We start from the raw sequence: 14486 nt of genomic DNA on the forward strand, positions 1-14486 counted from the left end.
GAAGCAACCTAAGTGTCCATCGACAGATGAATGGATAAAGAAGATGTGGCACATATATACAGTGGAATATTACTCAGACATAAAAAGAAATGAAATTAAGTTATTCATAGTGACGTGGATGGACCTAGAGTCTGTCATACAGAGTGAAGTCAGAAAGGGAAAAACAAATACCATATGCTAACACATATATATGGAATCTAAAAAAAAAAGGTTCTCATGAACCTAGGGGCAGGACAGGAATAAAGAGGAAGATGTAGAGAATGGACTTGAGGATACAGGGAGGGGGAAGGGTAAGCTGGGAGGAAGTGAGAGAGTAGCATTGACATATATACATTACCAAATGTAAAATAGATAGCTAGTGGGAAGCAGCTGCATAGCACAGGGAGATCAGCTCGGTGCTTTATGACTACCTAGAGGGGTGGGAGGGAGACGCAACAGGGAGGAGATATGGGGATATCAGTATACGTATAACTGATTCGCTTTGTTATACAGCAGAAACTAACACAACAATTGTAAAGCAATTATACTCCAATAAAGATGTTTTAAAAAAAGAAAAGAAAAGATAGAAACAGATTTCTTACCTGTCACTCTGCTCAGCTAGCTAATTTTATTTGAAAATAGTCATCTTCTAATTCCAGTCTAGCTCTCTGGGCCTTCTCCTCTTCTTCCTACATCTGTCTACCCTGTCTCCTACACACAGAGTGCAGGCTAAACTGCCTGAAGCAACTCTTGAGGTGTCACTCCCCAGCTCAGAAACTTTCAATGGCTCCCTATTGCCTCTAGATAAATTCCAGATTCTGCATCTTAGCATCTAAAGCTTTTCACAAACCTGCCTCTCCTTCTCGTCTGGCTCTCACTGGAAATTCTCATTTCTCCCCAATATCCTAGAATACAGCCCATCTTCCCTTAGAATCAAACGCAAGATCAAATGCAACCACCTCCATAGTCTTTCATGATTGTTCCAGTGGAAAGTGAACCACTGCACCTCTGAACTGCAGTAATCTTTTAGAATACTTTGCCACTTCATAGTGAATTACAGGGGGACTTACCCCAGAACTTGAAAATGAGACAAAGATTTTTCTGGGAGAGCTGAACCATATCTAGAGTCACCTTAGAGAGACAGAATAGCTTTCATATCTTCAAAATCAGACTGTACCAGAATAGCCTACTTAAGGAAAGAGATTATCAATCTTGAGATGCATAAATGGTGGGGGGAACATAGTCACAGAGGGGATGATGTCTGGACCCCTCCTAGTGATGTCCAGGAGACAGAAAGCCTTGGCCAACAGATGATAGTACAAGCTCCATTGGTGAGACCTTTGCAATCTGAGATGGTTATGTGATGCTATCCTAGCCAGTTGCCATTCAATATTGGACTCTTTAGATATCCCTTAGTCCTAATTCTGTCACCCAAAACCCTTTTTGGTTTCTCATGTTGGTCTGCCTATATAGAAAGAGAGTGTGCTGGTCACATGGACTGAGAGTATTCCAGCTCCTGTGACAGTGATTTCTCACTGTATATTAGTTAGTTGGTTATTCATTCTTTGAATTAATATTACTGAGCATCTACTATGTGTCAGGCACTTATCTACTCATTTGAGATAAGATGGTGAACAAGAGAGTCCTTCATTCTACTGAGTTTACAGTCTAGAGGGAGATATAGACAAGTATGCCCACAATTCTAATAGAGTGTGATGACTGCCTTGTTAGGGGTGTTCACGGGATTAGGGTGGGAGCACATTCTTGAGAAAGAACCCAGGCTCGAAGAGCCAGATAAGGCTCCGTAGAGGAAATAATATTTACCTGAATCCTGAGGCATCAGGTGGAGTTAGCCTGAAGATGACAGGAGGAGGGAAATAGAATGATGCACATAGCACAGGCAGCCTAAAAAGATTCAGGGTATGTCTGAAACTGAACATAGTTCAATGGTGCTATAGTGGGGGGTGTGAGTAAGGGCAGGCAGGAGGGTCAGGAGAGCTGCACACAGATCAGGGAGGGCCATATACCATTTTAAGAGTCTGTACGCTATTATGAGAGCAGTGCAGAATTATTGAAAGGTTTTAAGTAAGTGAATGACATGCTCATATCTCTGGTTGCTGGAGGAACGGGCAGTATCATTAGAGATGAAGAGAAGAGGACCAATAGAAGATTTATTTAGAAGATACAATAGGCAGGACTTGGTGAGTAATGGGATAAAGGGACTGAGAGTGGAAGTAAGCAAGAGAGAGAGAAAGAGAGAAGAATCAAGATGGTGCTCGAATTTCTGGGCTTGAATAAATGGGGTGGGTGTTGGTGCCTTTCACTGAGGCAGTGTGTAATAGTGGTTAAGAGCACAAGCTCCAGAGCTGGGCTACCTGGGTTTGAATCCCTGCTTTACCACTGACTACTGTGTAGTTTTGAGCAAGTTACTTAACCTCTCTGTGCCTCGTTTTCTCATCTGTAATGAAGACAACCAGAGTCCCTATATCAGAGTTGTTATGTAGATTACGTGGGTTAATAGCGGCATGCTCAGAACAATGCCTGGCATATAACACATGTTATATGTGTTTGTTAAATAAACAAAATAGATGACAAAGGAGGAGTAGCAGGTTTGGAGTAGAGGATTATGAGTTTCGCTCTGGAGATACTGAATCGCAGAAATCTGTGGAGCAGTCGGGACTAGCTCTCTAGATGGCAGTTGCATATATAGACCTGGAGCTCCAAATGGAGATCTGTGCTGGGGATTTTGTTCTGGGAACAATCCTCATATGAGTAGGAACTGAAATCAGTTACCTTCAAGCCTGGGCTCTTCCTCCAAGCATGAACCCCCATCCTGATCCCCTGAACATTCCTTACAAGGCAGTCATCACACTGTATTAGAATTGCGGGCATACTTGTCTATATATGCCTCCAGACGGTTCACCATCTTATCTCAAGTGAGTAGACAAGTCCCTGACACATAGTAGATGGTCAGTAATATATACTGAAAGAATGAATAGCCAACTAATACACAGTGAGAAATCACTGTCACGGGAGCTGGAATACTCTCAGTCCATATGACCAGCATAGGAAGACCCACATGAGAAACCAAAGAGGTTTTTGGGCGACAGAATAGATGCAACAGACCACAGAGGATGTAGAATGAGAAAGGGGAGGACAAGACAAGAGAGAACCTTTGAGACCATTTCGGGAATGGGCAGAAGGAGAAGGACTTGCCAAGGAAATTGAGGAGCAGTCAAAAAGCAAAAGGAAAACCAAGACCAGAAAGTGTTTCTAGAAGGAGGAAGTAGCCACTGGTGTCAAGTTTGTCGAATACAATAAGGACCAAAGAGAGCCCACTGGATCTGACAACAAAAGTTTGACTGCCGCCAATCAGAGTTGCTGCTGTCAGGGTGGGGGTGAGAGGAAGGTGGCAGAGGAAATATAAGGAGACAGCAAATGCAAACAATTCGTTCATGAAGATGCGTGAGTAGCAGGGAGGAGGGAGAGCAGACAGTAGATGGAGGTCAGGAGAGGCTTTTTTTGGTATAATAGAAGATACTAGAGTGTTTTTAATTGACGTTGATATGGGTTGAATTGTGCCCCCCAGAAATTCATACATTGAAGGCCTAACCCCCAGTACCTGAGAATGTGACCTATTTGGATATAGGGTCATTGCAGATGTAATTAGTTAAGATACGGTCATACTGGAGAAGGACAAGCCCCTAATCCAGCATGACTGGTGTCCTTATAAAAGGGAAATTTGGAGACAAATAGGCACACGAAGAGAAGGCCATGTGAGTACAAAGGCAGAGGTGGGAGGGCTGGGGGCAAACTACCGGAAGCTAGGTGAGAGCATGGAACAGATCCTCCCTCACAGCCCTCAGAAGGAACCAACCCTGCCCACACCTTGATCTCAAACTTCTAGCCTCCAGAACTGTGAGACAATACATTTCTGTTGTTTAAGCCACCCAGTTTGTGGTACTATGTTATGCCAGCCCTAGCAAACCAATATGATCGCTAATGGGACTTTCCACCATTTATCATATTAATCAGGAAGTAGATGGCATGCTCCAGCTGAGTAAGTCATGGAATGGTTCATAAAAGGACTAGGCATAAAGGTGTGGGCAGGATGTAAGGAAGCTATAAGGTATGTGCAGTGCCCAGGTAGAGTAAGAATGGGCCTTGACCATCCCCAGAACTCAAGGGCCATGGGAGGGAGCAGACCTACGTGAAAGGGGTGACAGAGCAACTGGGTGGAAGGACCTGTGACAGAAGTGTGACTGGAGCCTCAGTCACTGCCGGGGACCTGCCAGGGCTGGATCTAAGGACACACGTTCAAATATGGCACAGTCCTGCCTCCCTATGATCTCCTGCAGATGCTCTGTATCAGCCAAGCCATCCAGAGGCCTGAGGGTCAGGGAGCTGGTTGATGCAGCGCCCACAGGTCCACCTCATAGGGCACAGAGCAGAGGAGAGAGGAGTAGAACGTAAGGGACAAACAGAAACCTGGCCCAATGCCTTTTCTCATTTTGGAGCCAGTTGACTACATTACATATTCAAATGTTTAAACTTTTAACTTGCTAATAAAAAGAATCATAGAGAGGGAGAAGCTATAGAACAAGGCTGCACACTGTGTGAGGCCCCTTACAGGAGGGAAGTGGACTATTTTTTGGCACCAGTATTCTCATAGTTATATTTGTCATTGTTCATTTCTGCTTCACCAGATGCATACTGGGTTCTTGGCACTTTTTAATTGCTGAATAAATTTTTATATTTTCTATTTCTCCTGTTTCATCTTTGGAAATATCCATTGAGAGGGACTTTTTCTGCTATCACCTAACCTCTTGATTATTTAAAGTGACTGAGGTGTATCTCTCTTCTCCTGAAATACCTTTCAGATATGCCAGTGACTGTCAAGGAGAACAGGTCTGGTTTACAGTATGGGCACATAAGAGGCAGGAAGTGACTCCAAGAAAAGCTTCTGTTTATAGCATAATCGGTAAGAATCATTTCTTTTATCTCTGACTACAAACATTTATTTAACTAAACTTACCACAAAAATTATATTATCTAAGCTAGTATATGTTGACATGCTATCATTTTTATATGTTTCTATATTAGATTTAGCCAGTGCTTTATTTCAAATAGAATCTTAATTCATTACAGAAGTTAGCATGATAATCATTGATAAGAATAACAAGTCTTTTATAATAAAGGCCAACATTCACATGTTCATAGCAGTTCATCTTCGGGTTTTGCAACCTGAATTTTTTTTTTTTTTTTTTTTGCGGTATATGGGCCTCTCACTTCTGTGGCCTCTCCCGTTGCGGAGCACAGGCTCCAGACGTGCAGGCTTAGCGGCCATGGCTCACGGGCCCAGCTGCTCCACGGCATGTGGGATCTTCCTGGACCGGGGCACGAACCTGTGTCCCCTGCATCGGCAGGCGGACCCTCAACCACTGTGCCACCAGGGAAGCCCCTGAATAATTTTTTAATCCCACAAAGTAGCACCAGCTATGTGATAGTCTTTTGAGCCCTTGGGTTGGCTTTTCCAAGTGAAATTAAGGAACTGAGTTGTGACAATCCATCTCAGAAGTCTTCAGCTTCTCACACCATAATTAGGACTACAGTCCATCAGTTCCCTCCTTCTTGAAACAGAAAGACCAAATATGGAAGTCAGTCTAATGCCTAGACTATCCACGTAAATATCTGCACACTGTATTATTTATCTATGGCAGAAAAAACGGGATGTAATAAAATACAGAAATTTTTATAATGGGGGTAGAAGGTTGCTCCTGGGTAAATCATTTGAGGAAAATCAGAATTGAGCTTTGACACAATTTCTCCCTCATATGAATAATGGGATTAAGGGGAGGAGAGAGAGCGGGCCACAGAGAACATCAGTGATGGCAATGAGGAACCCAGGTGAGTCAGAGAAATGAACATGAAGGCAACCCAGAAAAGCAGTATTCAGAATCTTCCTGGGGAAAAGATGTTTGAGAGCTGGACAGCACTGTGGTAAGGAAACTTGTGAAGCAATGAGGAAAAGCCATAGATAGCCAAAAACTTTAATTTAAAAAAAATTAAAATTAAAAAAGTAAAGACAAAATGGAGAGGAAGTGTGGAGTACCCCACAGCCCAAGCTGTCTTCAAATAAGATGCACTTCCATGAATGGTCCTGACAATTCCTAATTTTTTTTAAAGTCACGCCTACATGCTGCAATGCACAGTAATCTTTTTATTTTTCCCTTCATCTGGGGGACAGAAATTCCCTTTGAAGCCTCTTTGTGATCGGAACTGAGGGAGCGCCGGGGTTCACGGGGCCTGGCGGCTCTCCTCCCTCACTGCCACCTGTGCAGTTGATGCACCCTTAGTTACAAAGCCTTGGACTGCTGCTGCCTTCAGTCAATCCGTTTAGCCGAAGGCCTCTGATTTGTTCACATTTACTACAACCCATACAGAGGGCTGGAGGGTTTTTTTTTTTTTTTTTTTTTTTTTACTATTGATCTGGTGCTTTAAGAGGGGAAAAAATCTCCTTGGCTGTCTAAACACTATTGATCCCTGCTTGGGAGTCGCAGCAGAAGTGTAGAAAGGGCGTGGATGAATTGAAATTTCATTTCCGACAACTTGTTCCTGTTATTTTTACCCTTTTGGACGGGGAGAAACAAGTTGCTGCAGCTTCAGTCAATGTGGTCGATAGCTCCACTGAGAAACTCAACACGGCTTCTGCCAGAGGTTTGGCAATGAGACATGATGTTGGATTTAGAGTGTGTGAAGCTGAAGGATGCTGGTGAAAATCACGAGGTCTTAATGGCAACCAGAGGCAGAGCAACTGGCTTTGGGCTCGCTGAGACCCAGGGGCTTGTGACTTTGAAGAAAAGAAGGCTTACAGAGACTAATGACACCCCCGTTTGGGAAAGGCCCTGAGTAGTCACACGAGAAGCTTCACCGATTACAGGGTCCTCACTTCTGACTCGTGGATGGCTATATGTTATAACCAAAGGAGAGGTACTCTCTAGCTGAAGCTAAATTTCAGGCTTCAAAGAAGAGCGTTAGGTTGAGCTATTCCAGGAGGTTGCCCACGACCTGTCCAGGAAAAGGACCAATGCAGAAACTGGAGCTGCAGGCCCGCAAGGAACTAGGGGATGATACTGGGTCTGCAAGGGCACACATCTGCAGCCAGCGGCCTCAGGAAGCCCGCCTAGCCTGGAGCACGCTGACTAGGTGTGGTTTGGTGCCAACAACACCAGCTTTGTTCTTACTTTTATTAGATGCTCAAAGAATACAGGAGAGAACCAGGCACCTTCCTCCTAATGGCAACATCTGGCTTTTATGCAGCCACGCACCTTTGATCCTTAAGGATCCCAAAGCCCTTTACAGTCTGCTGTAGTGCTAATGGCCAGAGCAACGATCTCACAGTAAACGTGCCAAGTATTCCCCACACTGGCTCCCTTTTCTCAGTTTTTCAGTGTATAGAACAGTTCTCCACTCTGGGAGGGAAGAGTCCAGTTTGGATCCCAAACACTTCTTTTGTCACGTTTTTTGCAAAGTTTGTCCTCCCTTTTTTTAACTAAAAGTACTTCATCACCATTCTTAATAAACAGTACTTTATTTACATTTCCAATTATTTTACAGGCCTATTTCTGCCCCTATCCCCATCCCTCCCATTCCAGAAAAAGATGGAAATTTTCTCTCCTGGGAGCCAAGAATCTGCATTGCCGATGAGGTTGCAAATTCAGACGCAATAAACAGAATTAAGAAAAACTGAACTGGCATTTGACAGAAATTGTAAAATGACACTCAGAAATGTTGCTCTTGTGGAAATTACTGATATTAAAATATAAATCAGTGTCTTGTGTTTCCCGAAGCACCAGGGGCTCTATTAGGTTATGCAGTTTGATTGCTGAGCTGAACCTAAGAGACTTGGCAGTTCAGTGCTGAAGTTATCCCAAAGAATTTAACCCCTCTCCTGCTGGAGAGCAGGCACCCAGGCAAATGCCTATTGATCGTAGCATCTCCAAAAAGCCTTTGCTTTTCCACTGAACCCTTTGAAAACTGCAAGAAGGTGGAGGGGGCTAACATGGGGAGAGAAGGTAAAGGAATTTGGAAAATCCTTTCTCAGGATAACAGTCTTATTGTGTAGTATCAGGAAGAAGGCAGCAGAGGGTAACTCAAGAAGCAGATTCTATGAAATTTTTTATTAGTTATAACGGGGAAAATAGTAGACACCAGCATGACCAAGTGACCAAGGTCAAAATCATTGGTAGTAAGACATACTGATAGTGTGTAAGATGCTAACACTGGGGAAGTTGAGGAAAGGGTATATAGGAGCTCTCTGTACTATGTTTGCAACTTCTCTGGAAATCTAGTATTATTTCAGAAAGGTCTGTATGTTCCTGTTTTTTCACCAGAGTCAACCATTGTTACCTTTGTAGAGACAAAGCAAATCACAAAAAACCATAATAAAGGCAGATTGTGTTTTTTAAAAGGTGAATAGATAAAGTGCCATAGGAGTCTGAGGGGTTACCTACCTGGCGAGGCTGCTGTGAGGATCATTGTTCTTTTATGTTTAGAACAGTACCTTACATATAGTAGCTGCCACACAAGTGTTAATTAGCACATGTGGTTGGAAGGAAGATGACAGAAATGGCTATTGAGTTGGGTCTTGAAAGTGTATGTTTTTTGGACAGAGAGACAGATACCTCATTTTTTAAAAAAGAAAGATACTGAGAAATCAGGTGGGAGAGTTCTCAGTATGTCGGTTGATCCTAATGGCAACCAAGATGAAATGGAGTGTGTACTTCAAAAGAGGAAATTTTACTAAATGGCATGGGAATAATGATGGTGGCAGTAGGAGGGCTAAGTATGTTGCTCCCTTCCCTACACTGAATCTCGCTACTTCATACCTCAAGTGGAGAAAGAGAAGGAGTGAATGCAATGAGCTGATGTATCAAGAGAAAACGAAGTCAAATCAAGGCAGAGAAAGGAACATTTGAGAAAAATGTTTGTAGGATCAAAGAGTTGGTCCACAATGAAACAGGGGTTCCAGAACCTATAGTAGAAGCAGCTAGTGGAGGTCCTAGAAATGAAGAGTGAATTGTAAAGAGGTCTCTTGGAGAGGACTATAATTAAGGGTACTTTATCCCTTTGCATTAGATCTAGCTGCATAAAACAGAGAAAATCCAAAACAGTGACTTAAGATAGAAGTCACTTATGATAGAAATTGCTCTCTCTGGGGAATTCCCTGGCCATCCAGTGGTTAGAACTCCACAATTCCACTGCAGGGGGCACAGGTTTGATCCCTGGTGGGGGAATCCCTCATGCCACGTGGTGTGGAAGTAAATAAATAAACAAACAAACAAATATGTAAGAAATTGCTCTCTCTCTCCAGGGCTGGCATGGTGGTTCCATACCATCAGAGACCTAGGTTCTACCTCTGTGAACATTACATCGTGTTCCAAATGGTTGCTGGAGCACCAGCCACTAAATCAGCATTCCAAACAATTGGGAAGGAGGAAAGAACAAAGAACGGCACATTACTCTTTAGCATTTCCAGGAAGTTCCCACAATATTTCCTCTTACATCTTACTGGCCAAAACTTAGACATATAGCCATACCTGGCTACCAGAGAGGCTGGGATAGGTAGTCTTTTGGATAAGTACATAGACACCCCAATAAAATTATGGTTCTGTTACATGAACGATTAAAAGTATGGATATTGGAACAGGCAACTGACAGCCTCTGTGAAAAGTACCAAAAGAGGTAGCCATGGGGAGAGATTTTCACCTGCAGCAGTGAGTCTGATAAATCCTGGGACCCCTTCTCGTGTTCCTTCTAGACACTTATTTCTTCTGCCATTCCAAAGTCTCCTTTAGGAAGACCCAACGGGCCCTGCTTCCTCTCCAGAAAAGCCTCAGTCCTGGGGTTGAACTATGACCCAGTTAGTAACCCTGGCAAAACCATCCCCTTCTACCACCTCCCCCATCAGATATGCGCTACATGACCAGGGACTTCTTTCTTTTTGAACTGGATTTGGATCCAAAGAAGTAGACTGTTCATGCCAGGCCTTCACACAGTATGGCTCTGTCCATGCATTCTTGGCAAAAGTAATTTATTGTACAAGGAGCATCCTGTCAATTCATGGTGTTCACATATTTTTAAATGGAAGAAACATTGAACATCCTTTCATCATTTCAATAATTAAGACCCCTAGGACTCATCACCCTTTTCTCATTGGTAGGAGATGGAACATTGGAGAAAAATCTAAAACCTAGCAAAAGTAAAGAAAGACTCATGGCTAAGTGTAAGTAAACCTGTTATTTTGATTAATCCCCAAGGATAGCTTTAACTTTAAACTAAATAGCATCTCTTTCTATGAAAACATAGAAACATGTTTTAGATGAGAAAAATAGGTCCTTGATATTCTTCCGTCTAGGTCATGAAGGAAAAGGAACAGATGGTGTGGCTTTAAGGCCAGTAGTCCCTCCATATACCCAAGCAGTTACCAGTTCCTTGGAGAGAGAGCTAGCATCAGTAATCTGTGATGATGGCGTTTGTGTAACCTAATGAAGGTAGATGGTGTATGAAGTACTAACATGTGTTTCCCATCCTGCCCCTGTTCAACCTGTGTTTCACTGAACTGTTCACTTGTACTTTTTTCCTTCTTCCCCCACAAATAAACAAAGTCTCTCTGAGTTAAGAAAGGGGAGGGAGGGACTTCCCTGGTGGCACGGTGGTTAAGAATCCGCCTGCCAATACGGGGGGCATGGGTTCAATCCCTGGTCGGGGAAGGTCTCACATGCCACAGAGCAACTAAGCCCGTGCTTCACAACTACTGAGCCTGCGCTCTACAGCCCGCGAACCACAACTCCTGAGCCTGCGTGCCACAGCTACTGAAGCCCGCACGCCTAGAGCCCATGCTCCGCAGCAAGAGAAGCCACCGCAGTGAGAAGCCTGCACCACAACAAAGAGTAGCCCCCACTCGCCGCAACTAGAGAAAGCCCACGTGCAGCAACGAAGACCCAACGCAGCCAAAAATAAAAATAAAAGAAAGAAAGGAAAAAAAAGAGGAAGAAGAGAATTTGAACATAAATAAGAGAATTTGACCCTGGTGAAATCAATGAAATGGGCACAAATGGGGAAAACAATAGGACCCCAGGTAGGTTTAGCAATCCAGGGGCAGAAAGGGCTTTTGACAAATACCAGGAATGGGGGACAGAGAAGTAAACAGAATCTTAAGATCCTATCCCCTTCCTCTCAACACCTTTCTAGAGAATGGTGGAAATGATGGTAGGTACAATGATGGTAGAGCAGGTTCAAGAGGAGAGGGCCTGAGACCAATCTCACGTGTGTGTGTGTGTGTGTGTGTGTCTCTCTCTCCTTCTGCATTAGGAGCTTCCTCAGGGGATGAAAAAGGGCCAGAAGACCCAAAGCCTACAGTAAGACAAAGATGTAATCTATGCAGCCTGATGACCAGGACACAGACATCTCAGCACACTTCAGCTGGGAGAGATGCCCATGACCATGGACCAGGAGCCACTCCTGATGCCAGGTTGCATCCTAGGACCTCACAAATGAGGCACACTCTGGAGAGACCTAAATAGGTGGAAGGAATCATGAACTGCTTCATTTTTAACCTAAAAATGATGGAGTTTTCTCAGAAATAACTAAGATTCTGTTTTCTGCCATTTGGGGGAAATGGGGTTTAACAAAGAGGTTGAGTAATAGAAAAATAGTTACCTTTTCTTTGCACACCTGAGTTCATACCTGCTACACTAGTCACCCATGTGAGATGCAGTGTTAGGTGTTTCTCGGGAATCTGTAAAGTGCTCTACGTGGGGGCTGAGGCCAACTTCAGGGGCACAAAACATCACTATATTTTGTGATATGACACACGACATCACCCTGACCAAGTTTTTGTTTCCACTACAGTTTTTTTTTTTTTCCTGTTCACAACTGTCACCAAGAAAAAGCCTGCTAGAAAGGCAGATGGCAGAACTTTCGAATACAAAAAGAGTAGTTCCCTGGGCAGTTGCAACAGAATTGGAGATGCTGGTGGAGGAGATGAGGCACGAGGATGTGAAGGTCTCAACAGTGATGCAGGAGATGGCAGCACAGAAGATGTAGAATCAGTTTAAGAAGAGAGAAGACATTGAAGTCCTGGGCCCAGAGATCAGTATCCATTGATCAGGTAGGGGGCCCCTCCCTCTGTGATGAGTTCTCTCCTCTACAAAATATTTGTCCAGCCACACTCCTCAGAGGGCATTGTGAAGGTTCCCGTGTTCATTTTATGAAGCATTTGAGGCTCCCTCAAAGCACTCTTCCTTATCCATCTGGCAAACATTACTGTCAAATGCTTCGAAAATTTATCATATAACCCTTCCCTTTTTTTCATCATAAACACTTCCAAATTGCCTACTGCTGCTGTTAATGACTCACAGGATTCCCATGTCTCCTTCATGGAACACAGTTCAGCTCTCTATTTTTCCTCTGACTTATTTTACTTAGTAAGTATATTTTCATGCAAATATGAGAGCCTGTGCCTGCCACTTTTCCTCCCAAATGCTCTTGGCCCTTGCAACGATAGCTGTGTAACTCCATAGTAGATGAAACCAGCACAAGTTAGACAATCATTTTTCTGTCTTTGAGACAAAATTTCATTTGATTTAAGAATCATTTCCTGACTATCCAGTAAGTCTACCTCTAGAGGAATATTATTCTCAAGGATATGTTTACTCCATTCCAACTTTTGTGTGATGCTTGGGTTAAGTTCACGATTCCTATTAAAGAAGAATGTCCATCAAGGTAGAACCTGAACCAGTAAACTTTAGAGCTAAGAAAGAAAACAGTCATTTAGTACAGCTCCTCAGTTTACAGAGGGAGAAACAAAGGCTTGGAGAGGTGAGTGCCTTTCCAAAGGCTACTCCTTGACCTAGGTGCTGGGTCAGGATTAACAGTTTACTGGCCTAGAGACCTATTCAGTGTTCTTTTAGGCCATGCTATTTTTAATCTTCTCATTTGCCTAACACTGTAGAGTAAATGTTTGCATCCCCTCAAAATTCATGTGTTGAAATCCTAACCGCCAAGGTGATAGTGTTAGAAGGTCGGGTCTTTGGGAGGTGCTTAGGTCACGTGGATGAAGCAGTCATTAATGAGATTAATGCCCTTATAAAAGAGACCCCAGAGTTCTCCCTTATCCCTTTCACCATGTGAATTTACAGCAAAAAAAGAAACAGCCATCTCTGAAGTGGGTCCTCACCAAACACCTAATCTGCTGGCACCTTAATCGTGAACTTCTCAACCTCCAGAACTGTGAGACTAAATTTTTTCTGTTGTTTATAAGATATGCAGTCTGTGATATTTTGTTGCAGCAGCCCAACCAGCTAAGACACCTTGCATGGAAATGATTTGTAACATTCACCAATATTTCCTCTTGGGGGTAAAGGAAGAATGTAGGCGTAGCCATATGACTTGTTTTGGCCAATGAAATGTGAGCAGAAGTGAAGTGTGTCACTTCTACTTTAAGAACCTGTTTGTGATTCACCTAGTTCCCTTTCTGCTGGGATGGCAACAGGCAACATGCTAGATGACAGAGGTTCTACTAGCTGAGGACAATAAAGAGCAGAGCCCCAGCTGACTCATAAACGACGTGCAGCACAAATGAAAAATAAACCTTCATGATTTTAAGTCCCTGAGATTTGTGGATTGTTTGTTACTGCAACATCACCTAGCCTCTCCCTACTGGGTAAGCCCAAGCTACATCACCATTCCCATGATGCATCTCTCTGCATGAAGACATAAGAGGGTAAACAATGCAGCAGCTCAGAATACAACCCCATAAAACATTCCAAATTCTCATCAGCATTCTTGCTTCCTCTTGGCTTACATTAGGGATGTGGTTCACTACAAAGAATGAGTATTTTGATAGCTTCTCATTCTTGGAACTATTCTGCAGGTAAGTGCTTGGTGGAAATTTCCTCTGGTCTTAGAGTTTAAAACATAATGAATTAGATTGTTTTAATAAGTGCAGTGCATTATGACTTCAAATGCGTCGTCCTATACTTACACACATACATGTACACAAATCTTTGGTTTTCTTTGAGGCTTTTTATTTAGATAATTCTCAGCACTTTACAAGTTTCCTAACTTTACAAGCACCAACATTACAGTAACTTGATGCTGCAAAAAATCACATTATCATATATTTCCAAATTAATAGTTAGAAATTATGGAAGGGAAGCTCCCCATGGAGTAGTAAGAGAGCCTCCCTGGCCTTGGGTAAGTCTCTTAGCCTCTCTGGGCTTCAGTTTCCTCCTCTGTAAAATGGGGACAGTAATAGTATCTACCTACCAGGGTTATCATGAGAATGAAGTTGGCGTGTACATCCCATTTGATTCATAATTAGTAGTTAACTATATTTGAGCCATTGAATACTTAGAAATCTAGAAAGTAAAATCGTTTCAGCCCTTTTACTTTCCAAGAAAGATGTGTTCAGAAACTATTTAGCCTACCAAGTGGTGATTTTT

Source organism: Grampus griseus, assembly GCF_964374135.1.
Source record: "Grampus griseus genome assembly, chromosome: 19".
Classification (NCBI taxonomy): Eukaryota; Metazoa; Chordata; class Mammalia; order Artiodactyla; family Delphinidae; genus Grampus; species Grampus griseus.